The following is a 25000-nucleotide window of genomic DNA, read 5'->3' as shown; positions in this document are numbered from 1 at the left end:
TGAGGCATTTATCTAAATCTGCAGGGATGTTGTTCTGTTTATGCAGAGGTGTGAGCTATATAGGTATCGAGTCGAAGCGGCCGTGCGCTCATTCAATACAACCGAGTGTGGTTGCTGCCTGAGGGCCCTTCGCTCCCTGCCTCTAGTGTTCCCGACCTATTTGTATAATTTGATTCCTCGCCATAGAAAGAGGCAACACCCTTCAAAGCGGAGAATTGATCGGCAGCCATTCCATCAACACCGCCCGTCCGAGCAACGGTGCGATGCTATCGGGAAAGGGAAGCTTCTGGATTTTCCTTTTCAATGTATGGAGAGCGTATAAGTAGCGGGGGGTGGAGGGTTAAGGCAGAATGAAGGCATTTAAACCCACTGGCCTGATGCAATTGATGGACACGGAGAGTGGATTGCGGAATGACAAAGTGGTTTCGGAGCGTATGAAGTCGGTGAAGGAGAGCGAACAAGGAACCAATGAAATAGAGGCGCTATTTCCCGATTCCCGCTTTCCGACGCTGGCTCGTCTCCGCGATTCCGTCACCGGAACGCCTCCTCTGCCAAACAATTGACCAACAAATCTCTCATTTCCCCCAACCATTTCCCCCCCCCTCGTATTCTCTTTCTCGGTTGAACTGGCCCGTGCCCTTCCACTCTGCTTGACACAAAAACGTTTTCCGGTCTTCTGCCTACAGTTAAATAAGGTTGACTATTTAAAAAATGATGTTCGCAAATGTCCTTCAGGTCATTTGGAGAGAACTAACGCCTCAACGTGGTTCCTCAACACAGAACACCAGACACTGCTATGTTCCAGGTCTGTGGCTTGAGTTGAGATGCATTGATTAGTGATGCAGCCTACAACGCAACCCAACTCACTCGTTTTGTGTAACATATCACCGTTGCTAATCTCGATTGCTGCTGTAGCTACAATGGGGTTTATTAGGAGAGTATGTCTTGAAATTGCTGTAGCCTCAACAATAACTATTGGATATTAGAAATCAGTCATTTTGTAAGAGGACACAAACAAATTTTCCAGGACAGCAACCTTGTGAATCCAGAATGGATTTCGGCCTTGCAGGCTTGGGTCAAGTCCTTGATCTCTGTTACGTTTGGGCTGGCATGGCTTCGTTTGAAGAGCAAACAGCATGGTAGTCACTGTAACCCTGATTTGGGCTCTTCTGGCAGCGGGGAGCACAGATAGGTCGATACATCTAGGTTACAACATGTGATCCCGGAACGGTTGGGCAGGATTTCATCAGATACTCCTGGTAGTTTTTTCTTTGAGCATAAATTTCTAGCCTCAGCGATTAGCTGCATACCAAAATGTTCACCAAAGTATTGGCTGCAACTCTGCGAAAGCTTACATTTTTTGGCTTGGAACTTGGGTTTTTCCCTGAAAAGGAGGTGTTCCCGATCTAAATCTGGAGTGTTCTAGAGTGTACCACTGACTTTACCACTAAAGTTAGCCATGGTGATCTCAGCTGCGAGCAACGTTAGCAATACCAGGCTAGTTCTCCCAGTCGAGTCAACAGCCCTCTAATCCAGAGGTCGTTGGCACGAAGGAGCCGTCGAGATTTGATCACTAGTGTGGCACATTGTATCATAGCATACTGCCAGATGTCTAGCTAGCTTTAATGCACACTTTACCAACTGCTGCCTCCTGATGTCAGGAGAGGGGAGCGAGTCATTCTTGGTAACGTCGGAAAAAAGCAAGCTAGAGCCGATCTCGGAAACCCTGTACAAAGTACTACATGTCGGACATTTCATAACAGTGTCAAAGTGTTTAAGCGCTTATTACTCCTCAAAAGTAGAACCGTGCCAGTGTACAGCCTGCTATGAAATGTATAATACTATGGTTTTTGGAAAGGCGTACATATAATGTGTATCATAAACTGGATTAGGGCGGCCTGTGGAGCAGGCCTGACGGCATTTCTCTGTTCACTGCATGATTTATGGGGATGGCAGTTGGTTTATTAAGTCGTCGTATGACGCACGCCTGCGTTTGTCAGAAAGGTGGTGTGGAGGCTGCAGAGGAACGGAGGATCGAAGCGGATGATGTCGAGCTCATACATTTTTCAGAGGGTTCAGCGCTGCTCGATGGCTTTCCATCGCCAGGAGAGTCAACACCGGCGCCATTTCATATAAATAACGCTAAATAAAATAGCGTCTAGCTGGGGGACACGTAATGTATTCTGCTCGTTCGCTGTGTACCATATAGATACATATATTGAATACAAATAATTCGATCAACAGGATTTATTTGTTACTGAAAACAAGGATAATGCTGGGAGGATTTGCTAGACAGTACTGCCGGTCACAGAGCTTAGCCTCATGCGCACGTACGAGCACGCACGTGGGCCAACACCCGCGTTCACACGTACACACACACACACACACATACATAGTGACAACCAGCTTGAGGAGATTCAAGTTTGTGGTCCTTTTCACCCTTTAGAAAAGAGGAGCCGGCACCCCTCAAGCTTTTGGAAGACCTGCCTTAGGTAAGAGCCTGTTGTAAGGCTACTGTGGTCGCAGTCAGAGTTTGAGACACCACACACCACACATGATAGTTTCAGAGTGTCTGAACCTAACAGATCCATTGATTTGCTTGTTTGTGATTTCTGTATTGTTGTATAGTTAGGTTGGCAGGTTTCTGCTGGGAGATGTTGTTGTTCTGTTGTACTGTTTATGTAATTTGCTACTAATGAAATAAGTTAAGGGATATGTTATTTAGAAAACAATAATTTTGATTTCGACTTTCTTTGGGGTGCGAATGTGGCGGGGAGTGGGGGGGAGTGGGGGGGAGGCTATGCACAGATTCATTAGCATAGCAGGCTTTGGCACATGGTGTCAGATTATGATGTGTAAGTCTTCGCTATAGGGGAAAGTATAGGGCTCCCAGTACGCTGACGGTGGGAGGAATGGTGAACCCAAGCCACATAATAATGGTGGAATGACATAATCCCACGCACGCTGAGTGCACTTATGACTGAGTTCCTCAGGATAATTGCTAGGTGTTCATTGCTCAGCGACTGGAAGTCTTCCCATCCACCAATGACTCTGAGAAGATAATTTTATGAGTGGAATTGGGGGTATGGGCATTTAAATAAGGCAGAAGATGTAAGCTAACTGACAAGGCAACCAGAGGTCAGAATTGACAGACAACGGGATCATGCTAATAGTAGGCTAAAAATAATGAGTTCATCCAGAGCTTAGGAAAACCTATATATGATTAATGGCAGTATGGAAGATACTCACAGACACAGACACACACACACACACATACACGCGCACACACACACACACACACACACACACACACACACACACACACACACACACACACACACACACACACACACACACACACACACACACACACACACACACACACACACACACACACACATAAACGCACACACAGACACATGATTCCTTAACTTAAATTCACGATCAGACTTTCCCGCAACCAAGTCAATTTAGCTCAATGACTGACACAAAAGGACACACACACATGCAAAGACACACATATATACACACATACACACTAACAGACACACACATATACACACACACACATATATACAGACAGACACACACAAAATCAACAACACACACACACACACACGCACACACACACAAACAGTCACACACAGACACATACATGCAACCTCTGATGGCGATGGAACAGTGTGCGGGTATTCATTCACCTCTCCTCCCCTAATGGCCCCATCAAACATTTCCACTGTAATTTCAGCTTCAGCAGAATAATAGGATCCCTCCTTTCCTCCGTCTCCATTGCCAGCCTTTGAAGTCCACTAGCGCCGATCGTTGGGGTGAAGACCGCCACTAACGGTTTGCCTCAGGTACAAATGAGAGGCATTAGTTTGCCCGAGCTTTGGCATGAATATCAAACGGGCGCGCACATGTACCAGTGTCAGCCGACGGAAACTTCTGTTTAAGAGGCATGAACCGGCCCCCTATGCTCTTTGGAAGAAACTCCACGCCTGGGAAGAGCAAATTCTATATCATTACGTGCGGGATGAGATTATGTATGATGTGAGACAGGGTCGTTCATAGGTTTTCAGAGCAACCGGCGGTGGTAAAACGCAAATTGAATTGCGTGCGTCTTTTCTTCGGCTGAACGGTTGCACGGGATAACACATCTGCGTTTATGTAGCGTTATGATTTGTTTTTTCCGTTGTTGTGGATTTCCCCACGATCCCTAGAGGAAGATTGTGTGACGATTTCAAACAAAATTGTTTTTTTTCCATCCATTGATCACCATGACGTTGTGAATGCATAGAACAACAAGTTATTAACAGTGGGTCAGATGTCTTGAGGTTCAGGTAGAGGACCTTACTCAGGGTTCCTATGTCTGAGGCACACAGAGCTTGATACCTGTGATTGATCACCATGTGGTTTTAATGGAGCCAGGCAAAGTGTGACCATAGCAGAGATGTATTTTCTCACTCTGTGCGCAGGTATGAAGTGTATTTTGGACACCAAAACTGGGAAGGGATTGAACCAAGTACCTTCTTACATGGGATTCAAACACGTTTTTGAATCCCAAGGTTGCTAGTTCGATCCCCGGCCCCCCCTAGCTGAGTGTCGAGGGGTCTCTGAGCGAGGCACCTCCCCCTAACTGCCCTCATTGAGCGGGCTGCCGCATTGCATTATGGACACTGCCGTCTGTCTTTGTGTGAATGTGCGTATGAATGTATATGAGAATAGAATAGGTTATATTGTAAAGCGCTTTGAGTGGCCACTGGTTAGAAAAGCGCTATATAAATGCAGTCCATTTACCATTTAATTCCCCAAAATCAAGGTATTTCCATCTTCATCACTATGATGTCATACCCACTTTAACTGCATAGAGCAGTACCCGGTTATAAACTTGTTTCTGTTCACTCTCTTTAATGAACCAGACCCTCAATGCACTACCTCTAAAGGGTGTTTTGTGTTACATCAGAGAATGTTTTTTATCAGGTACGTTAATAGGCTCCCTGACATTTCAAATTGGTTTATTTTGCCAGTATACTTCATGAGTCAACCCTTTGGTTCAATTTTTGTTTTGATTTATTTTGCATCTGTTTGGGATTTGCTTTTTCTTGCCCTTGTAACGTTAATATATTCTTATCCACGACTTCATGGCAAATGAGACTTCAATCCCAATGAGACCTCTCTCTTTCCCCCCCTTCTCTCTCTTTCTCTTGCCCACAACACGTCTCTCTCTTTCCCTCTCTCCCTTTCTCTTGCCCCCCACCGCTCTCTGTCTCCCCCTTCTCTCTCTCTCTCTTTCCCACTCTCTCTCTTTCTCTTGCCACCACCTCTCTCTCTCCCCCCCCCCCCTCTCTCTCTCTCTCTCTCTCACTCTGCCCCTCTCTCTCTCCTCCATCTCTCTATCTCTCTCTCTCTCTCTCTCTCTCTCTCTCTCTCTTACTCTCTCCCCCTCTCTCTCTCTCTCTCTCTCTCTCTCTCTCCCTCCTCTCCCCTATCTCTCTGTCTCTGCTCATCTCCTTCGCTCTCTCTTTCTTTCTCTTGACCCCCCCACCTCTCTCTCTCCCCCTTCTCTCTCTCTCTCTTTCTCTCCCACTCTCTCCCCTGCCCCCCCCCCTCTCTCTCCATCAAAAGTAAAAGATTAGAAAAAGAAACAAGAAATAAGAAGTAGCTCAAGGTTGTTTGAGTTCCTTTCATCCAATATTGAATTAGCTCAGTGGTTCTGACTCAAAGCGCGGCTCTCTCGCCCGCTCCCAAGCCCGTTGTACGCCCCCCCCAGCCCCACCCCCTCTTCAAAGACAAACACGTGTTTGCCAACACAATGAGCGCATCCTTCTGCGTCTCCACGCCGGGAGAAAAACAACATCTGCATTTGCATACCGCAGCAGATGTTTCGGTGTGGCGGAGGCGAGGAGTAGGGCGAGCGGTACCGGCGCTGGTGTCGGAGACGGGGAAAGCGTTCCAGGAACCGTTTAATTAATCACTTCATTTGATCCTCTGTCTGATTGATCACTTTTGTATCCTCGCTGAAAGTTGTTTTCATCCATCCAAACGAACGCACCCCGACGCCGCAGTTTCAAAGTCCCATTTGAAAAGGCCAAAACTCTGTAATGAGGTAACTATTGAGGTTTTTCAAGTTTTAGATTTGAATAATCTGAATAATGATACTGTGTAGTGGCAACAATTCGGATTCGCCTCTGAGGAAATGCATGCAACCAAACTTCTAATGAGATCGGCTTTAATTCAGTATTCAGCAGCCAAAAAGCTTTTCTCGCTCAGCTGCAGTGCAGTTTATATCGTGTTTCTTCTGGAAAGTTAATTTCAACATTTGGAAATTAATGTTTTGTTGACTGTTAGATAGTTAAACAAAAGTGATTGTGAACACTTTATGTAGTATAGGGTATCAGCCATGATCAAAATAGAGATTCACCTTGGTTAATAGCTGCATAGTATATATATAAATATAGATATATATACACAGACACTGTGTACATCACACTCTGACCGTCAGAACCACTTTTCTCACAGTTCTCTCTCCCACCAAGACGTTTCCCGGGAGAAATAATGAGTTTCTAAATTGGGAGTCTTCCTGAATAGCCGCTGTGCGAAATGAATTTGAGTTTTGGTTCCCGGAGCGTCTCTGAGGCTGGGTTTGTGCGCTCCCTCGCGCGAGGAGGGACCACCGGTTGAGTCGGAGGACGGTAGGAACTCGCTCTTTTGTCACCGGGAAAAAACAGCCAAAGTTTTGGTGACTTTCCGCACAACCTTAAAGATTACACCATCCTTCCAACCCCCGCTGTGTACAGGGGGACACTGAGATTAATCAAACCCTCAGAGGGCGAGAGAGCCTGGGAGGTGGTGGGTGAGCTGACCCTTCGGCCAGACGGTACTGGGTTGGATCCCCAAAGTCGGCTGTCCAGCAGTGGACATCCTTGATTCAGCCGTCCCTAAACCCTCACCTACTGGTATGCCTGAAGTCTCATAGATGACCACACATCACACGCTACCTTTGAGATCACGGACCACGATATCTCAAATATGCGATTCTTTTTTTTGCCATAAGGGATCTCATCGAGGGAAGAATATACCGTTGACTTGACGGCTCTCAAAGAAATACGCCATACGCCAGCAATGCTCACATTACTGAGAAGGAGAGACAGAGAGACAGAGAGTGAGACAGACAGCGACAGAGCGAGAGAGAGAGAGAGAGAGAGAGAGAGAGAGAGAGAGAGAGAGAGAGAGAGAGAGGTAAGATTGCGCCGTCGACCTCACGGCTCTCCAAGCGATAGCCGCATGCTCACATTAAGCAGCAAATCAAAGGACACCCGCGTTAACTAAGGATTCAAACCCCCCCGCCCGCACTGTGCTCCTCTTCACCTGCTTCCCCCCCCCCCTTTTCCCCGCAATGTTCTCCCTTTCGTCTGCCTCTCTCCCTCCCCTCTCCCCCTCTCTCCCCCCCCCCCCCCTTCATCCACAGCACCTGCCCTTCATCACTAATGCAGCCGAAGCCTCTCCCTCTCGCCCTGGTTCCCTTCCAAAGCCCACCTCGTCACACACACACACACACACACACACACACACACACACACACACACACACACACACCTGCTTCCTGTGCAAGCACACCCCAACTGATCCAGACCTTGGTTCCGTACCTCTCGCTTATTGGATTATGGAGCAGTACGGCTGCGCGCGTAGACTCCTGGAGGTAGCCGTCAAAGACAGAAACAGCAGTTTGTCACGTCTGTCTTAGCAATGCGTGGACTGTACGCACGCCCATGATGGTACTTTTAAGGTTTTTTATTGGATATATTCTGCCTACAGAACCCAAGGCCTGACCTTCTCCTTGGAAATTATTTGCTTTGAGGTCCGGGGTAATGACCTTAACCCTGTTCATCATCCAACCCCATTAGCCCAGGGACCAAGGATTGAGAGAGAGAGAAACGATTTGGCAACAGTGTTACAAAACACTGATATTTTCCTCTGAAACACTTTGCCACGGTGGTACGGGGTAAGGCCTTTACCACATCACCACCCTACCCGACCCTCCATCACCACCCAACCCGACCTGTCCATCACTATCCAACCCGAAGGTCCATCCCCTATTATCATCCTAAATCATTGGCTGCCCTCTACCTTCCTTAAGCACCATCCATGGCTCCCGCTGTCTCAGCAGGGCCAGAGGCCTCCTGAAGGACACCACCCACCCCGGCTACCAACTCTTCAACCTGTTGCCCTCTGGCAGGCGCTTCAGGTCCATATATGCCAGAACAAATAGACTCAGGGACAGCTTCCTTCCCAAAGCTGTCACCATACTGAACTCAGATCTGCACTGATGTTTGTTGTCTGTTTGTGGTCTTTACTGTGTAATTAAGTTATACTGTGTATTAACATTTTTATCTATTTATATTATCTAATTTTAAATTTTTTATTAAATATTGCTTTTGTATATTATTATTTATTAGATATTCGATAACATGTGTGCACTTTTAAGGAGCTGCTCATTGCATTTCGTTGTATTTTGTAAAATGAAAATAAAGCTTTCTATTCTATTCTATTAGTCCGAAGACCAAGGATTGGATTTTTATTCATAAGAAACTTTTGTGTGTTTAGCGACGGGAAAGTGAAGTGTGTTCAGCCGAGCGAGGGAAGGACATCGGTGCAAGGGAGGGAATCTAGCAAAGTACGTTACGGGTTGCTCAAAGGAGGAGGAGGAGGAGGAGGAGGAGGCGGCGGAGGTGGAGATGGAGGAGGAGGTGGAGGAGTTCGAGGAGGGGAACTGGGTGGATGGGCGGACCACAGTGTCTCCAGCCTGTGGCTGGATTAGTAATCAGGATCTTGGTGTGGAAGCATCCGTCAGAAGAGGTGGAGGTGTTGGAGGTGGTGATGGTGGCGGAGGTGGTGGAGGTGGTGTTGGTGGTGGAGGAGCTTATGAGTCAGTGTCCATGTAAATCGAGGCCCTCGTGCGGAACACGCTGCCCTGCTGCCCTTTCTGAGGCTCCGCTCCACGCGGTTCGTTTGTCCGTTTCCTCCTTTTCATTTGTTCTTTTTTTTCCTTCATCTTCTTCTCCTGCTTGTGAGAAAAGGTCATTAGCCTGATTTCACCGGAACAGGGGGCGGTTTGTTGGCGCTGATGATGACCCAGAGAGATGTGTGTGTGTGTGTGTGTGTGTGTGTGTGTGTGTGTGTGTGTGTGTGTGTGTGTGTGTGTGTGTGTGTGTGTGTGTGTGTCTGTGGCTATGTGTCTGAATGTGTGTGTAATTGTTAGTTTGTGGCTGTGTGTGCAAATGTGTGTGTGTGTGTGTGTGTCTGTGTCTGTGTCTGTGTCTGTGTGTGTGTGTGTGTGTGTGTCTGTGTGTGTGTGGTCATGTGCGTGTGTGTGTGTCTGTGGCTATGTGTCTGAATGTGTGTGTATTTGTTACTTTGTGGCTGTGTGTGCAAATGTGTGTGTACGTGTGTGTGTGTGTGTGTGTGTTTGTCTTTGGCTGTGTGCAAATGTGTGTGTGCCTGTCTGGGCCTGCGTGTCGTTGCCTGTGAATGTGTGTATGGAAGTGTCTGTGTGTGCATGAGTCTTTCTGGCGCTGTGTGTGAATGTGTGTGTGTGTGTCTGTGTGTCTGTGTGTCTGTGTGTGCGTGTGCGTGCGTGCGTGCGTGCGTGCGTGCATGTCTTTATGCGGATGTGTGTGTGAGCTACACGTTTGCGGGTTAGAGAGTAGAGCCCCCCTGCTAACCGTTAGCATTGGTATTCACCTCCAGCACTGCCTCTTTCCCTCCATTGTAACTTCCCTGTAACTTTTCCGACTCGGTTTTTTTTCCCATTCATGTAATTTCTCTATTCCTGTCGGGGTCCGGCGACGGCAGCGGGGGCGCCTTGCCGAGACGGTGAGCGGGAGAGAACGTCGCGTGGCTCCGCGTTCACCATTCCGAACGGCTGGTATTAATTTACCGCTCGGCCTGCCCGTCTCATATTGTAATCCGGTGGAATTTTTCTACGCCGCCGCAATTTCGCCCATCAGCACCCCTGAGTCTGTTGGCTTAGAGGCGTCGCAGGCCGTGTGTGTTCCTGACAAACTCAGGCATCCATCAGGCGAGCTCATGACTCCACTTATGGATATTCTGTTGAAACGAGATGCAAGGTTTATGTGTTCAGGGTTGAACAGAGTAGGAGAGGAAGGGCGAGAGAGAAAAAGGAGGGGAGGGGGGGAGGGAGGGGTAGGGAGAGAGGGAGGGAGGGAGGGACTTAGGGAGAGGGAGAGGGAGAGGGAGAGACAGAGAGAGAGAGAGAGAGAGAGAGAGAGAGAGAGAGAGAGAGAGAGAGAGAGAGAGAGAGAGTTATAAAAAGAACGAGAGAGAGTAAGAGAGATGGGAGAGATTTGGGAACAATGTTGGATTGTTCAATGTGATTTTTTTTGTTTCCAAATCTAGGTCTCAGACACTCGTCTCACACACACACACACACACACAAATACACACAGGATAAACCCATGCAAAGTACACACACACACAGACACAAAAAGCCTCATGAAAATGCCTTCTAAGTGACAAAATATGTGTATTGTGTGCGCCGGTGTTTGTATTTATATGTGTGTGTGTGTGTGTGTTGAGGGATGGGGGTGGGGTCATGTGCCAGTCGGGGGGGGGGGGGGGGGGTAAGATAGAAATGGAAACATTTGATACGAGGTCGTCGAAACAAGAACACAGGCAGGCTGACGCAAGAGAGAGCGCGAGAGAGAGAGACAGGGGAAGGATGGGCGAGAACGAGCCGCGCCTGCCTCTCTCCAGCTGGCTGAATTAACACAATATCTGCCTCTTCTATTTGGAAAATAGGCCACACATTACCACCTGAGATGAGCTCTGAGCCGGGGCGCCACGATGCAGCCTCCTCACTTTTATTATGCATTAGACGGCCCTATTCTGACATTTTATTAATAGAGAACCTGACAGCCGCCACAGAGATCCTGGCTTCCTTTTAATCACCTCGGCATTACTATGGTGATTGTATATCAAATGGAAGAAATGACATAATAATCTTGATTTTCTTCTTTTTTTTCCGTCACGAAAAGAGCTTATTAATATAGGTGTCTGACAATGGATCTATTATTTGCAGCCCGCGCGTGTGTGTGTGTGTGTGCGGGTGTCTGTGCACGTTTGGGTGTCTACGCTCGCGCGTGCGCGCGTGCGTGCGTGCATGTGCGTATGTGCGAGCATGTGTGTTTGTGTGTGTGTGCGGGTGTCTATGCACGTTTGGGTGTCTGTGTGTGCGTGTGTGTGTGTGTGTGTGTGTGTGCATGTGTGCGTGTGCGAGTGTGCATGTGTGTGTGTGCATGCATGCGTGTGTTTGTGTGTGTAGGCGTTTAAGTGTGCGTGCCTGCATTCGTGTGTGCGTTGGCTTGTGCGTGTGCATGTGTGCGTGCGTGTTCGTGTGTGTGTGTGTGTGTGTATGAGGTGGCCACACTCCTCTCTGTCGCCATATTGATTGCATGACATTGATATCCACTTAGGGAGCGTCTGCGATGCCAGGGGACGGAGAAAGCGTATAATTTGGGTTTCTTTGGCTCCATACTTTGTTAGACACGATACTTTGCTGTGAAATATATCGCTTATTTCTGCACCGTGTAATTGTGCATGTGACGCTGTTTTTTTATCTGTGACAATGTTTTTTTTTCGTCAATGATATTGTTGTTCTTTTTGCAGGGTTGCGTATATCAAGGTCGATAAAACCAAACTGTTGTAAAATCAATGTATTATTCCAATTATCATTTTAATGCAATTTGTATTAGTATTAATAAGTACAACAATAATCGTATAGCTAATATAATAAATAATAACGACACTAATAATAATAATTAGAATCATAATCATAATTCGTAATAGTAATGAACTCCAAACATGGCCGTCTTGCTAATCCTGATGAGTAAATAGCAACGGTATTGAAGAAGCTTAGTGCGGAGGAACTTAGAAGGATGATTCCCACAGTGCACATGAGAACTACGACCCCTTAGCTAAGCCATTCAACTAATCAATGTGGAAGAGACGGTTCATTCATGGGGTAACACTGTGACACTGTGTACCGTCTCTGATGATAAAGTAATCAAGGTCAATATTTGTTTCTCCGGGACGCGGTGGGTGGGCTTTCTGGAAACACTGCCATGTTATCACTGGTGAGATCATTTCGGCTCATTTGACTTTCCAGATTGTATAGTCTCTCCCTGTCTCTCTCTCTCTGTTTCGCTCTCTATCTCTGTTTATATCTCTCTGTCAACAAGTAATGAGGTAGAGTGTGTGTGGGTGTGTGTGTGTGTTTGTGATTAATCACACAAAGCCGATCAGTTCATTGACCTCAAACAGTGAAGCTCCATACAGCTGCAAGAGATCTCTCTCTCTCTCTCTCTCTCTCTCTCTCTCTCTCTCTCTCTCTCTCTCTCTCTCTCTCTCTCTCTCTCTCTCTCTCTCTCTCTCTCTCTCTCTCTCTCTCTCTCTCTCTCTCTCTCTCTCTCTCTCTCTCTCTCTCTCTCTGCCCCCCCCCCCCCCCCACGAGGAAGCTAGATAAACCTCTGTATGGAACACCTATAATTCAACGTAAAAGGGTGTCAACTCATTCTGAAAATGTGATGTCAGAGTGTGACTTCCCCCCTCCTCAAGTCCCCCCTCCCCCCCCCCCCTGAGAGACTCTGAAAAAGCGAGGGACATCAATAAATGGGGTTGATGTTGTGCTACCATTACACCCGAGTCTCCCGTTACCGTGGCAGCAGTGGTTCCTCCGGCCTCATGATGCAAGAGCTTGGAACCCGATGGGATCTCAGGGGGGCTTGGGGGGGGTCCCGCGGGAAGTGAGAGGTGGGACATCCCGGTTCGGACGCGCTGCGCCCCCCTGCTGCCCCCCCCCCTCCCCTCCCCTCCCCCGGGCTCATGACCTCCCCAGGACAGACGTGGCTCCACATCAGTATAAGCCCTCAGGCTGTTACACAGTGAGACGGACAGGCAGACGGAGGGGCAGACGGAGAGCTGGACAGGCAGGTAGACGGGTAGACAGGGATTGATGGACGGACGGACAGTCAGACAGACGGAAGGACAAAGAGATTGACGGTCAGATAGACGGACAAACAGAAAGACAGAGAAATAGAAAGTCAGACAGAAAGAGAAATAGACCGTCAGACAGACAGACACCCAGACAGACAGACAGACCGACAAACAGTCAGACAGACAGGCAGACAGACCGAGACAATGCATCGGCCTGAATGAAGTCTTCAGATCTTGGCCCCTGTGAAGCGTTTGTTGCGATTAAGGAGCCACCACAACAAGCACGACGACAACAACAACCACAACAACCACAACAAACCCCCATGGCTCCGAATCAGGAGACACACTCCCTGCTGCCACGCAACTGATCCAGGAACACCGGCCACCACCTGCCCGGCTTACACCCCCCCGAGGGGGAGCTCGGGGGAACTCAGAGGCTAAAGTCACTTGTTGTAATTTCAGAAACTCGTGGGCGCCGCTGTGGTAGAGGCGGAAGGGGTGCGACGGCTTATGTAATCACGGTGCTCCCGCAGCACGCACAATGGAAAACACACGAGTGTGCGCAGCAGGGTATGTGCTGGCAGGATGGAAACGTGTGGACGTGCATGCAGCGCACGCATGTCAGGACACGCGCACACACACACACACACACATACACGCAGACAGACAGACAGTCTGCGTGGAAAATAGGCAAAAAAAAATACGCGCGCACGCACGCGCAGACACGCGCAGACAGACAGACAGACAGACAGACAGACAGACAGACAGACAGACAGACAGACAGAGGGACACACACACAACAGGCGCTGGCTTGATGGGCCGTGGCACAGACAGGCGGCGATGCCTCTTATTGTGGTGGTGTTACAGTATTAGATTAGAGGCGAGGAGAGTGAATTGACAGCCGGGATTGAGGTTCAGTAATTACAGCGAGCTAAAGGCTCGTCAGCGAGGAACGCACTTTGTTCACGGGGACGCGATGCCAGAAAAAGGAATTATGCCGCAAATTTGTTTCCTGCTCTACAATGAAGTGGGCATGGATGCTGTCCTCCAACAATGCATTTCTTTTCCCCATTAAATATGCAACGGTATCAGCTTGTGTGCATTGGGCTGCAACAATGGAAATGATTAGAAGTGAGATGACACGCGGAGCTCCTCTGTGTTTGCGTCCTCGTGCACGCGTCTGGCTGTGCATGTGTGTGTGTGTGTGTGTGTGCACCCACGCACGCATACACATTCATAGATACAGTGACACACGTACCCAACACCCACAAACACACACGCATGCACACACAGACACAAACATCCATGTACACACAAACACACACACAAATATCAACTTTCTCATATAAACCCCCACACACAAAAAAATTCACACCCGCACACCCACACAAAGACAAAGACATATGCATGCACATTCATGCAAAGATCCAGACACACACAAACAAACACACAAACACACACACAAACAAACAAGCATGCACATGGACACATGCATGCACACACATGCACAAACGAGCAGGCCACGGCACACACACACACACACACACACACACACACACAAGAATACACACCCACACACACACACACAAACAAATGCACGCACACACCTACACACACAGGCACACACACACACACACTCACACCCACAAACACTCACACACTCCCTGAAACGAGTGCGTCACTGCTCCCCTGAGCCCATCAGTGTAGTTATGGCTCCTGCAGAGGGCGGGGCCGATGAGCCGAGATCTCCATCAGCCGGTGGCTTTATTAACGCCACTCACCCGAGGACCCTCTCCCAAACCAATAATCAATAACCATAAATCACCCCGCTGAGTCCCCGCTGGCCTTCAGTCAGCTAGGTAGCGGCGCTGATCAATAGGATTAGCAAGCGACCCGAGCGATCATTCCCAGAAGCCATTGCGGCGGAATGAGGAGTTTGGAGACACTCTGCTCTCCAAACTCCTGAGAGAGACAATAGGACTGTTCCTTGCCCTTCTCGCTAACCGTAGGAATACGGAGGACAACACACAGGGAGGTTATGGATATGATCGCGATAAAGCCTTCCCATTTACATTCATCAGATTTGATCGCTTTCCGTCACCTCGTTCGTACCCGTAGGCCCCGTTTCATCAAGGGAAACGTGTTCATCGTGTGAGCTACAGAGACCAAGGTGTTCCCTTGCTACGCATTGCACACTCATATAAGTATGTTCCCTCTCAACAGTACAGCTAGCAGACCTGCTCTTCTTCCCCCTCTGCAGAGCCCGGGCCCTGAGTATTCATCCCCGCCGTTGCGACGCAGCGGCCCTAGAAATCTCTGGAGCATATATGATGAGCCAAGCTGGTTTTGATGCCGACAGGTGAACGTCTGCATTCCTCCCATTTTGAAGTTTTGTACGCGCAGGTGTAGCGCCAGGCACTAATAACCGTTATGTAATACAGAACAGGATCAGAGAGCAGATGGGAGCGGGGGAAAAAAAGGAGGTAGAAGGGGAGGGGGGAGAGGAGAGGGGAGAGGGTAGGGTAGGGTAGGGTAAGAGTAGAATAGTGGAGAGGAGAGGAGAGGAGAGGAGGGGAAGGCAGGAGAAGAAGAGAGGGGGAAAGGGGAGGAGAGGAGAGGGGAGTCGAAAAGAGGAGCAAAGGAAGGACGAGCAGAGAAAGGGAGTGAACAGAAGAGAAGAGAGGAGATTACAGGATGAAGGAGCGAGAGGAATGGAGAAGAGCAAGGGAAACCGCAGAACGTCTCCTCCTAACTCGACCATTCCACTCGCCCCCGATCCTCTTGACTTTGACTGAATGGTCGATCGAGGTGGCAGGGCGAGGGGGGGGGGGGGGGTCCCAGTGATTTCCAATGCGGCTGATTTAGCATGTGATGCTATTGAGCCTATCGTCTTGAGCCTGTGGCGACTCTGCTGCTAAAGTACATTACAGAAGCAGCCAGCAGGAGGAGGAGGAGGAGGAGGAGGAGGAGGAGGAGGAGGAGGAGGAGGAGGAGGAGGAGGAGGAGGGGGCCGGTTGCTGGCATTAGCGACTCCAGATATTCATTCATTCATTTGATCCACCCAGAGGAGCGAGGCCTCGGCGATAGAGTGGAGGGAGCTATTTAATCACCGCGCCGCTCCCCGACCGGCTGACTGATGCTTAGCCGCGCGTGTTTGTTTATCAGAGGTGCAGCTGCCAGAGGGCAAAGGGATGAGGGAATTTCGACTCCCCCCCCCCCGCTCCTCCCTGCCTCCTCCCTCCATCATGCTCGCTGGCGTTACTCATTCACTCGGTTCCTCCTCTGTGCTCTCCTGAACCTCCCTCCCCTCTCCTCGATCTCCTCACTCTCTCTCCCTTCCTCTCTCTCTCTCTCTGCCTCTCTCTCGCTCTCCTATTCATAACTTGTTCCATTGTTCTTTCTCCCTTCCTCACGACACTCCCCGTCTCTCTCTCTCTCTCTCTCTCTCTCTCTCTCTCTCTCTCTCTCTCTCTCTCTCTCTCTCTCTCTCTCTCTCTCTCTCTCTCTCTCTCTCTCTCTCTCTCTCTCTCTCTCTCTCTCTCTCTCTCTCTCTCTCTCGTTGCTTCACCCTCTCTTCCTGAGAGAGAGAGAGAGAGCGACAGAGATCGAGTTTTAGAGAGCTGAAGCGCTCGCTCCTTCATCGTTGCTTCTCCCTCTCTTCGAGAGAGAGAGAGAGAGAGAGAGAGAGAGAGAGAGAGAGAGAGAGAGAGAGAGAGAGAGAGAGAGAGAGAGAGAGAGAGAGAGAGAGAGAGAGAGAGAGAGAGACGGGAGTGTCGTGAGGAAGGGAGAAAGAACAATGGAACAAGTTATGAATAGGAGAGCGAGAGAGAGGCAGAGAGAGGTCCTCCATTTAACTGAACGGAGGGCCAGAAGGATTCGGGGTTAACTTGAGCGTCTCATGCAGATCTCGAGAGCACAGCGCTTTGCAATTAGAATCGGATGTTTGGCAATCGGGACAATTAGCGGGCGTTTACCTCGCTCCCCGGGGGGCCTACCCTAAACGGGTCTGTGGGGGTGGGCTTCTTTCTACAAGTAGGGGGACCCGTAGGAAAAAAAGAGAAAAAGAAAAAAGAGGACAAAAAAACTAAAACATAAACAGACCCAAATAATAAAAAAAAGGGGGCAGAGAAGATTGATGAGTTCAATGTTTTCCAAATGAGCAGCCTTATACACATAATTACACCGCGGAAATGAATGGATCATCAGGCTGCACAGACGCAGCCGAGAGTATGCTAATTGCCCATCAGCTGGGAAAAAGGCTGTGTTGTCAAACGCGCAACTGCAGTATTCACAGTATTAACAACCACCCCACCCATCCCCCAGGAAAGAGAAGTGATGTTGGTGGTGGTGGTGCGGGTTGGTGGGGTGGAGGGGGTGGGGGTGCGGATTGCTGTTGAGGTGGGGGTGCCGGTGGGGGTGCCGGTGGTGTTGAGGTGGGGGTGCCGGTGGGGGTGGGGGTGCCGGGGGTGTTGAGGTGGGGGTGCCAGCGGGGGTGAAGGTGGTGTTGAGGTGGGCTGGGGGTGTTGGCTGGCGAGGTGGGGGTGGTGGTGGTGGGCGAGATGGTGAGGTGGTGGTGGAGGAGCTTGAGGTAGTGGGGTGACTGCGGCTTAGATTAATGCGATCCATCTTCCCCGCTTTGTGTACGTGCATTATTCTTTATTCACCCGCCAGCGCCGTGCCCCGGCCCTGGTTATCAGGTCCGGACGGCCCGGCGCCCGGCGCACAAGGACACTGCAGTCTCCGCTGGCAGCCGCAACACCTGGCTGTTAGGTAACGCTTTAATGAGACGCTTGCTCCCCCCTTCTCCATCCCCGTACATGTCCCAGGGCGCGCGCTCGCTCTCTCTCTCTCTCTCTCTCTCTCTCTCTCTCTCTCTCTCTCTCTCTCTCTCTCTCTCTCTCTCTCTCTCTCTCTCTCTCTCTCTCTCTCTCTCTCTCTCTCTCTCTCTCTCTCTCTCTCTCTCTCTCTCTCTCTCTCTCTCTCTCTCTCTCTCTCTCTCTCTCTCTCTCTCTCTCTCTCTCTCTCTGGACATTTCCCCATTTCCGAAACAACACAGACGGTGGAAGGAAGTGATGGATTGTTTTCTCGTCCTCCTCAGTGTGTACAGCGGAAGACCTCCCTCCCCCTCCCCCTCCCCCTCCCCCTCCTCCCCATCACTGCCACCTCCCTCACCTTCTTCCCTTCCCCCTCTACCTCTTTCTCCCCTCACCACTCCTTCCCTTTCTCCCCTCCCTCTCTCCCTCCTCTAGTTTCTCCCTCTCCCCCCTCGCCTCTCCTCTCTCCCCTCTCTCCCTTGCTCCTTACCCTCCAACTCCCTCCCTCCCTCCCCTCACCTCTGCTTCCCTCTCCTCCCTCCCCTCCATTGCATCACTCCGTCGCTCCTTCCCCCCCCCCCACTCTCCCCCTTCTCTCCTCCCTCCCCCCTCCCTCCTTTTCGCCGTACTCCCTCCCATATCATCCCGATTTCTTTAATGTATTTCAATGTTTGTTTTCTAAGAAGGCGCTCCCCACGTAATGAGGTTGAGAGGTGTTGTTGTGTTGTCTCGGCCATTATGTTAATGTATCTCTCCTGGGTTAGCGCTTCTGTTTACAGTGCTCTTCCGGAGAACTGAGTAACTAGAAACCTTTTAGTATCCCCGTCAAAATCCTGTTCTTCAAATAACCATAAAAATAATAACGACAATAATAGCAAGGATTGCTTCGATAAATCCTCCATAACCCTCCCATTATACTTTTACATATTGGTGCTTAAGACAGTGTTTCTAACGACTCAGGTATAATAATATCATAGCAGGGTGAAGCTCTATGGAAATGGCTTCCAGAGAGACAGTGGAGAGGAGAGAAATTGTTAGAATATTTGATCCTGATCCATTTGTTCTTTTACCGGATCAGTGATTGTTAGAAGCAGTTTGATCTTGCGAACAGTTAACCCTGCTACGACATGATGTGCATGATCTAAATGTTTTTCTATGTTGTGATTCGTCTGCGGTGTACCGATCACACGCGGTTATTTCCTTCTTGTACTCGCCTCAAACAAACCCGACAAATCACAACAAACTGCCCAGGGATCCCTGACAGCCAACACATCCGCGAGGTCATGTGTCGGCTCAGAGCTAATCTCCATGGCCTCCCTCCACCAGTGTGAGCTGTGCCACCAACTCAGACAGGCCGCAACTCCACCACAAGCATAACCAAAGAGCCTTCACGGCTCTCCGATAAGATGGGATAAGATAAGACAGACTGTATTGTCCCCGAAGGAACGGCAGATGTGTCTAGGACACAGCATCTGCTGTTAAAACAAAAAATATGATATTTTTGTTAAATACAGAACCGAGGCTGTACCCCTTACGAAGTCACACACACAGTAGTACGCTTACCCTTTTTAGATTTGCGTCGGGTGCAAGAGTCATTTATCCACCGGTAAAACAGCAACATCGCCATAGAACCGCCAACAAAGCTACTTGCGTTTGGTGCTTCTCACTTGCGTTTCAGACCGTTAAAATAGGGCCCGAAGTCCTCATAAAGTGTGTACAGTCTAAATTAAAAGCAGGGCTACAGCGGTTAGCATTGGGCTAACACCCAAATAGCAACTCAGAAGGAGTCACAGAGTTGCTGAGGGTGTGGGTGGGTTGAGACGGTCTACTTATTGAATCGCCGCGACCGTCTGGTGGAGTCCTGGTTCGCCCGTGACCCGTCCTATCTGATACGTGTCCAGCGAGATGCAGTCGCTCGTCCTGCATGCTATTAAAACTCGCAGCTTTTCGCCTCGGTGGCTTTCGGCGCCTCTGTAGATAGGGACGGGGCGATGTCAGACAACAACAACCCACCCCCCCCCCCCCCCCCACGCACACACACACACACACCCACACACACACACACACACACGAACTTACCCCAGACAGATAGAGGAATTCACATGTACACACAGATCCACACTGTGTATCCGTCGGAGAGACACACACGTGCACACAAGCACACACACAGAGGCACACACCGATATGCAAACACAAACACACAAATGCCCACACATGCACCAACACACACTGATAATTAGACATACACATGAACACACACAAACATGCACACACAAACGCACAAGCACACACGTGCGCACGCACAAATGCCCACAAATGCACCAACACACACTGATAGTTAGGCATACCCATGAACACATACACACACACACACACACACATGCACACACATGCACACAAATGCCCACACATGCCCACACATGCAAACAAACACACACATGCGGTCTGAATAAGAGATGGTGCCTCTGGACGGGGAGATCTGTGTGGCGTTCCTCAGGGATCCAGACTCCATTTAGGAGATTCATTCGGATTCCCCCTCTATATTTAATACATTTAGACGCGGTTCAACGGAGCGGCCCTGGAAACCTGTTGGGTACACCGGAGATGGTGTTGGTGTGGGGCAGGAGATCTCAGGTAGAAGGTATGAAACATTCAGAACGCCTCAAGTTATCTTTCTTGTTCATCGTGGTTCATGGCGAGACCACAGAGTACCCCGTTCCGAGTCCGGAATGTCTCGGAACGGAAGAGAGAAAGAACTGTGTTTAAAAACAATGCACAAAAGTAGAGATGAATGAACGAGAGACGGAGTGAACAGAGAAGGTTAAGGGGGGAGGCATCGTGAGCAGGGGAGAGAGACAGACAGAGAGCGAGAGAATGATCAAGAGAAAGAGAGTGAATGTGCAATAGATGTGCAAGAGAGAGAGAGCAAGAGAGAGAAAGTGGTTGCTCATGTCCTGGTTGTTAGACCAAGAAGGACTCCATTCTGCTACATTCTGTCACCATTTTTCTTGGTACATTTGGAAAAAAGGTTAGTTTACAAATTAAAATATAGAACGACAGGGTTGTTCTGAACACATGACAACAATAACTAAGGATGAAATGGACAGCAACAGTTCTCAGTCTCTTCAAAGTATTCGTTTCTGTGACACCCTCTCATGAAAGACTTATGAAGAGACGTAAAAAAACACATTTTGTTACTTCTCGCATTTGTATCGTGCCCTCGTCAAGAACAGTCCATCAATAAAAACTCAATAACTGTCGCTGAAAAGATGAGAGTGCAGTGTTCATTTCAAATCTCACCACCAACAGCAGGACAAATCTCTCAGAAAACAATCAATGTTTGTCATTTGTAATAGAATGAAAAAGTAAATACGCGGTTCGGTGGATGAAAGCGGTATTCATTCTCCGTTCCGCCGGCTTTAGAGTCGCCGTTCTTTAAGCGCGTGGACAGTCCTCACACGGCGATCGAGTCACAGACCCTATAAAGTCAGGCGCACTGTTTATCAGCGGGGAATATCCTGACATTTGCGACTGGGGAGGGAGGGGGGGGTGCGAGCTACACAGACACAGGGTGTGTCACGAATCGCCAGCTGAACCAAAACACAGACACAGGCCCACCCGCAGAGAGGAGAATAACAACAACGCTGTTATCCTCCGAACTGGGAGAGAAACCGAACCAGAGAGAGACAGGACCAGAGAGAGACAGGACAAGAGAGAGACAGGACCAGAGAGAGACAGGACCAGAGAGAGACAGGTCCAGAGAGAGACAGGACCAGAGAGAGACAGGTCCAGAGAGAGACAGGACCAGAGAGAGACAGAACCAGAGAGAGACAGGACCAGAGAGAGACAGGACCAGAGAGAGACAGGACCAGAGAGAGACAGGTCCAGAGAGAGACAGGACCAGAGAGAGACAGGTCCAGAGAGAGACAGGACCAGAGAGAAACCGAACCAGAGAGAGACAGGACCAGAGAGAGACAGGTCCAGAGAGAAACCGAACCAGAGAGAGACAGGACCAGAGAGAGACAGTACCAGAGAGAGACAGGACAAGAGAGAGACAGGTCCAGAGAGAGACAGGACCAGAGAGAAACCGAACCAGAGAGAGACAGGACCAGAGAGAAACCGAACCAGAGAGAGACAGGACCAGAGAGAGACAGGACAAGAGAGAGACAGGTCCAGAGAGAGACAGGACCAGAGAGAGACAGTACCAGAGAGAGACAGGACCAGAGAGAGACAGGGACATAAAGAGACAGGTCCAGAGAGCGAAAGGTCCAGAGAGAGACAGGACCAGAGAGAGACAGGGACAGAGAGAGACAGGGACAGAGAGAGACAGGACCAGAGAGAGACAGGACCAGAGAGAGACAGGACCAGAGAGAGACAGGGACAGAGAGAGACTTGGCCAGAGAGAGACAGGAAAAGAGAGAGACAGGGACAGAGAGAGACAGGGACAGAGAGAGACAGGAAAAGAGAGAGAGACAGGAAAAGAGAGAGACAGGGACAGAGAGAGTCAGGAACAGAGAGAGACACGAACAAAGAGAGACAGGAAAGAGTGAACGCTGGCGTTCAGCCTCGTAGGCAGAGGTGTGTTGATCAGTGGATTGTGTTCAGGTGAGTAGGACGGTGCCTGCAGGCAGGGTGACGGGGTGAAAGGATGAGAGCTCTCCACTCGCACTCGCACACACACACACACACACACACACACACACACACACACACACACACACACACACACACACACACACACACACACACACACACACACACACACACACCCTGCGGTGGTGGAGGAAGAGGGCGGCTACAGCTGACCTTTCCCAGCAGCTGCGCCTATACCCACTGCTCTGATGCATGTGATTGAAATTCGGTGAAGGTGATGATGTAAAGGAAGATGCCAACGCCGTAATTGGATGTTCGTGTGTTGTAGTGTGCTGCATGGGGAGACTGCAGACAGACATAAAACAGACAAGACAGATGGACAGGCTTCCGGTAAGAGGCAGAAGGTAAATCCTTACTAGTCGCCTGCCGCACATAATTTATTCAAATAAATATATAAATGTCTCATAATGGTTTGCTGCTGACATTTTCTCTCCGATTTTCAAGGTATTTATAAAACTCGGCGGTATTTATGCGTGTTACTCAGGGCCTACAACTTAAGACTCCAGACAATGTGTAAAACTTTGCAGTAATACACTTGACGTAGGATTACAGCGCGACATGCAGATCGTGACTCATGAGATGGGACTCGGAAGACGTGTGCTCCCGGAAGCTCGTGCGGCGAACGACTTTTCAATACAAATCACGTCTGCGGGTTCAGAGCTCAAACGCATCAACACAGAATGTTCCCAAAGTACGTCTCTAGGTACAGAGAGAGGGGGGGGGAGGGGGGAAAAACCCAGAGAGGGAGGACATAAGCTTTCATAATCCTTCTACACCTGCTGGATGACACATGCTTTAAGTCCTTCCATTTAATATGTCTGCCCTGAATCTCTCCAGCGCTATTAGCAGAGTGGCATTAATACAACACCGCCCTTCTTATAGGAGAGAGAGAGAGGGTTAGAGAGAGAGAGGGGGGGAGGGACAGAGAGAGAGCGAGAGAGAGAGAGAGAGAGAGAGAGAGAGAGAGAGAGAGAGAGAGAGAGAGAGAGAGAGAGAGAGACAGAGAGAGAGAGACAGAGAGAGAGAGAGAGAGAGAGAGAGAGAGAGAGAGAGAGAGAGACAGAGAGAGAGAGAGAGAGAGAGAGAGAGAGAGAGAGAGAGAGAGAGAGAGAGAGAGAGAGAGAGAGAGAGAGAGATCTAGTTGGCATTAGACCATGAGCCCAGCAGATAGACAGAGTCACACAGACATGCCAATAGAGGCAATGGCATACAGGCTGATGCAAACAGACATACTAACAGACTTACTAAGTGACAGACAGATAGACGTACTGGCAAAGGACACAGGCACACTGACAGCCTGACTTAGTGACATACAGACGGACAGACTAACTGATGGACTGGCTAATGACCCTCTGGGAGGCTGACTAACTAACAGACAGACACTCACGAGAGACTGACTAAAGGACAGACAGACAAACAGACAGACAGACTGATGGATAGCAGACAGACTGACTAATAGACGGACAGACTCACTGACGGAGAGACGGATAGAAAGACTACCTAGCAGACAGAAGGACGGACAGGCTGGCAGAAAGACGGTCACCCGGCGACCCCACGGCGACGGCGTCTCCGGGAGGCTCTCCACCCCGCCGGACCCCAGACACCCGTCTCCGCGCCCGGCCTTATCACACCTTCCCAGACGCAGGGCTTCAGAGCGAAGGGGAGGGAGCGAGGAGATGCACCGGACGGAGGAACAAGAAAGGAGGAGAGGGGAGGAGAGGGACGCAGGTCTGGCTTTATGAAGATGAAACTAACTCCGGACTTTGGTCTGAGAAATCCGCGAATTATTTTGGTACCGGTGCGTCTACTGTGGCCTCGTCCTTCCCTCGCCCTTTCCTCGCCCGTGAGAGGGTTGCTAATGGCAGGGAATGAGCTGAGGCAGACGGAGGAGACTCAAGGCTCAGTTATGGTTCCACGTCAACGCAACGCAAGGACCAAGCAGACGCTTTGACGCAGTCGTGAACCTGTTTCGGTTCTGTGTCGGGTTTAAGCGAGTGGACCAATCACAGCCCTTGCTGTGAGGTGTTAACATGTTTGGGAGGCGCACGTCAGGCCCTTGCGGTGGACGCAAGGAGGGTCCGCGAGGACGTGAACCCCCTTGCGTTGCGTCGACTTGCAACCATAACTGAGCCTTCAAACTACTCGCGGGTCGTGGGAAATACACAAAGAAAGAAAAGAAAATAAAACACACACAAGAGACTGAATATTGCACCAGGGGATTCCGAGGCAGAGCTCCGATAATTCGGAGGTGTTGCCGTGAAATAATACAGTCGGATCAACCGCAGTGGCAGCAAATGACGAGATTAATATCTGTACGCGGATCCGGGATAGAGAGGGTCTACGGTGGGGGAAGCAATCACCCTCGGAAAAGCAATGACTTCAAATGTCATTGCTTTTACGTTCCTCCATCCGATCCCCCCCCACCTCAAAACAAAGAATATTCTTTGTTGTTTTGTGAAATTGCAGCGTTATCCCTTTTTTTCCCGAAAAGATGTGATACTTTGTGATGTGTGAGGCGTGAA

The sequence above is a fragment of the Gadus morhua genome, chromosome 21 (genome assembly GCF_902167405.1).
Source record: "Gadus morhua chromosome 21, gadMor3.0, whole genome shotgun sequence".
Classification (NCBI taxonomy): domain Eukaryota; kingdom Metazoa; phylum Chordata; class Actinopteri; order Gadiformes; family Gadidae; genus Gadus; species Gadus morhua.
This window is presented reverse-complemented; position numbering follows the sequence as displayed.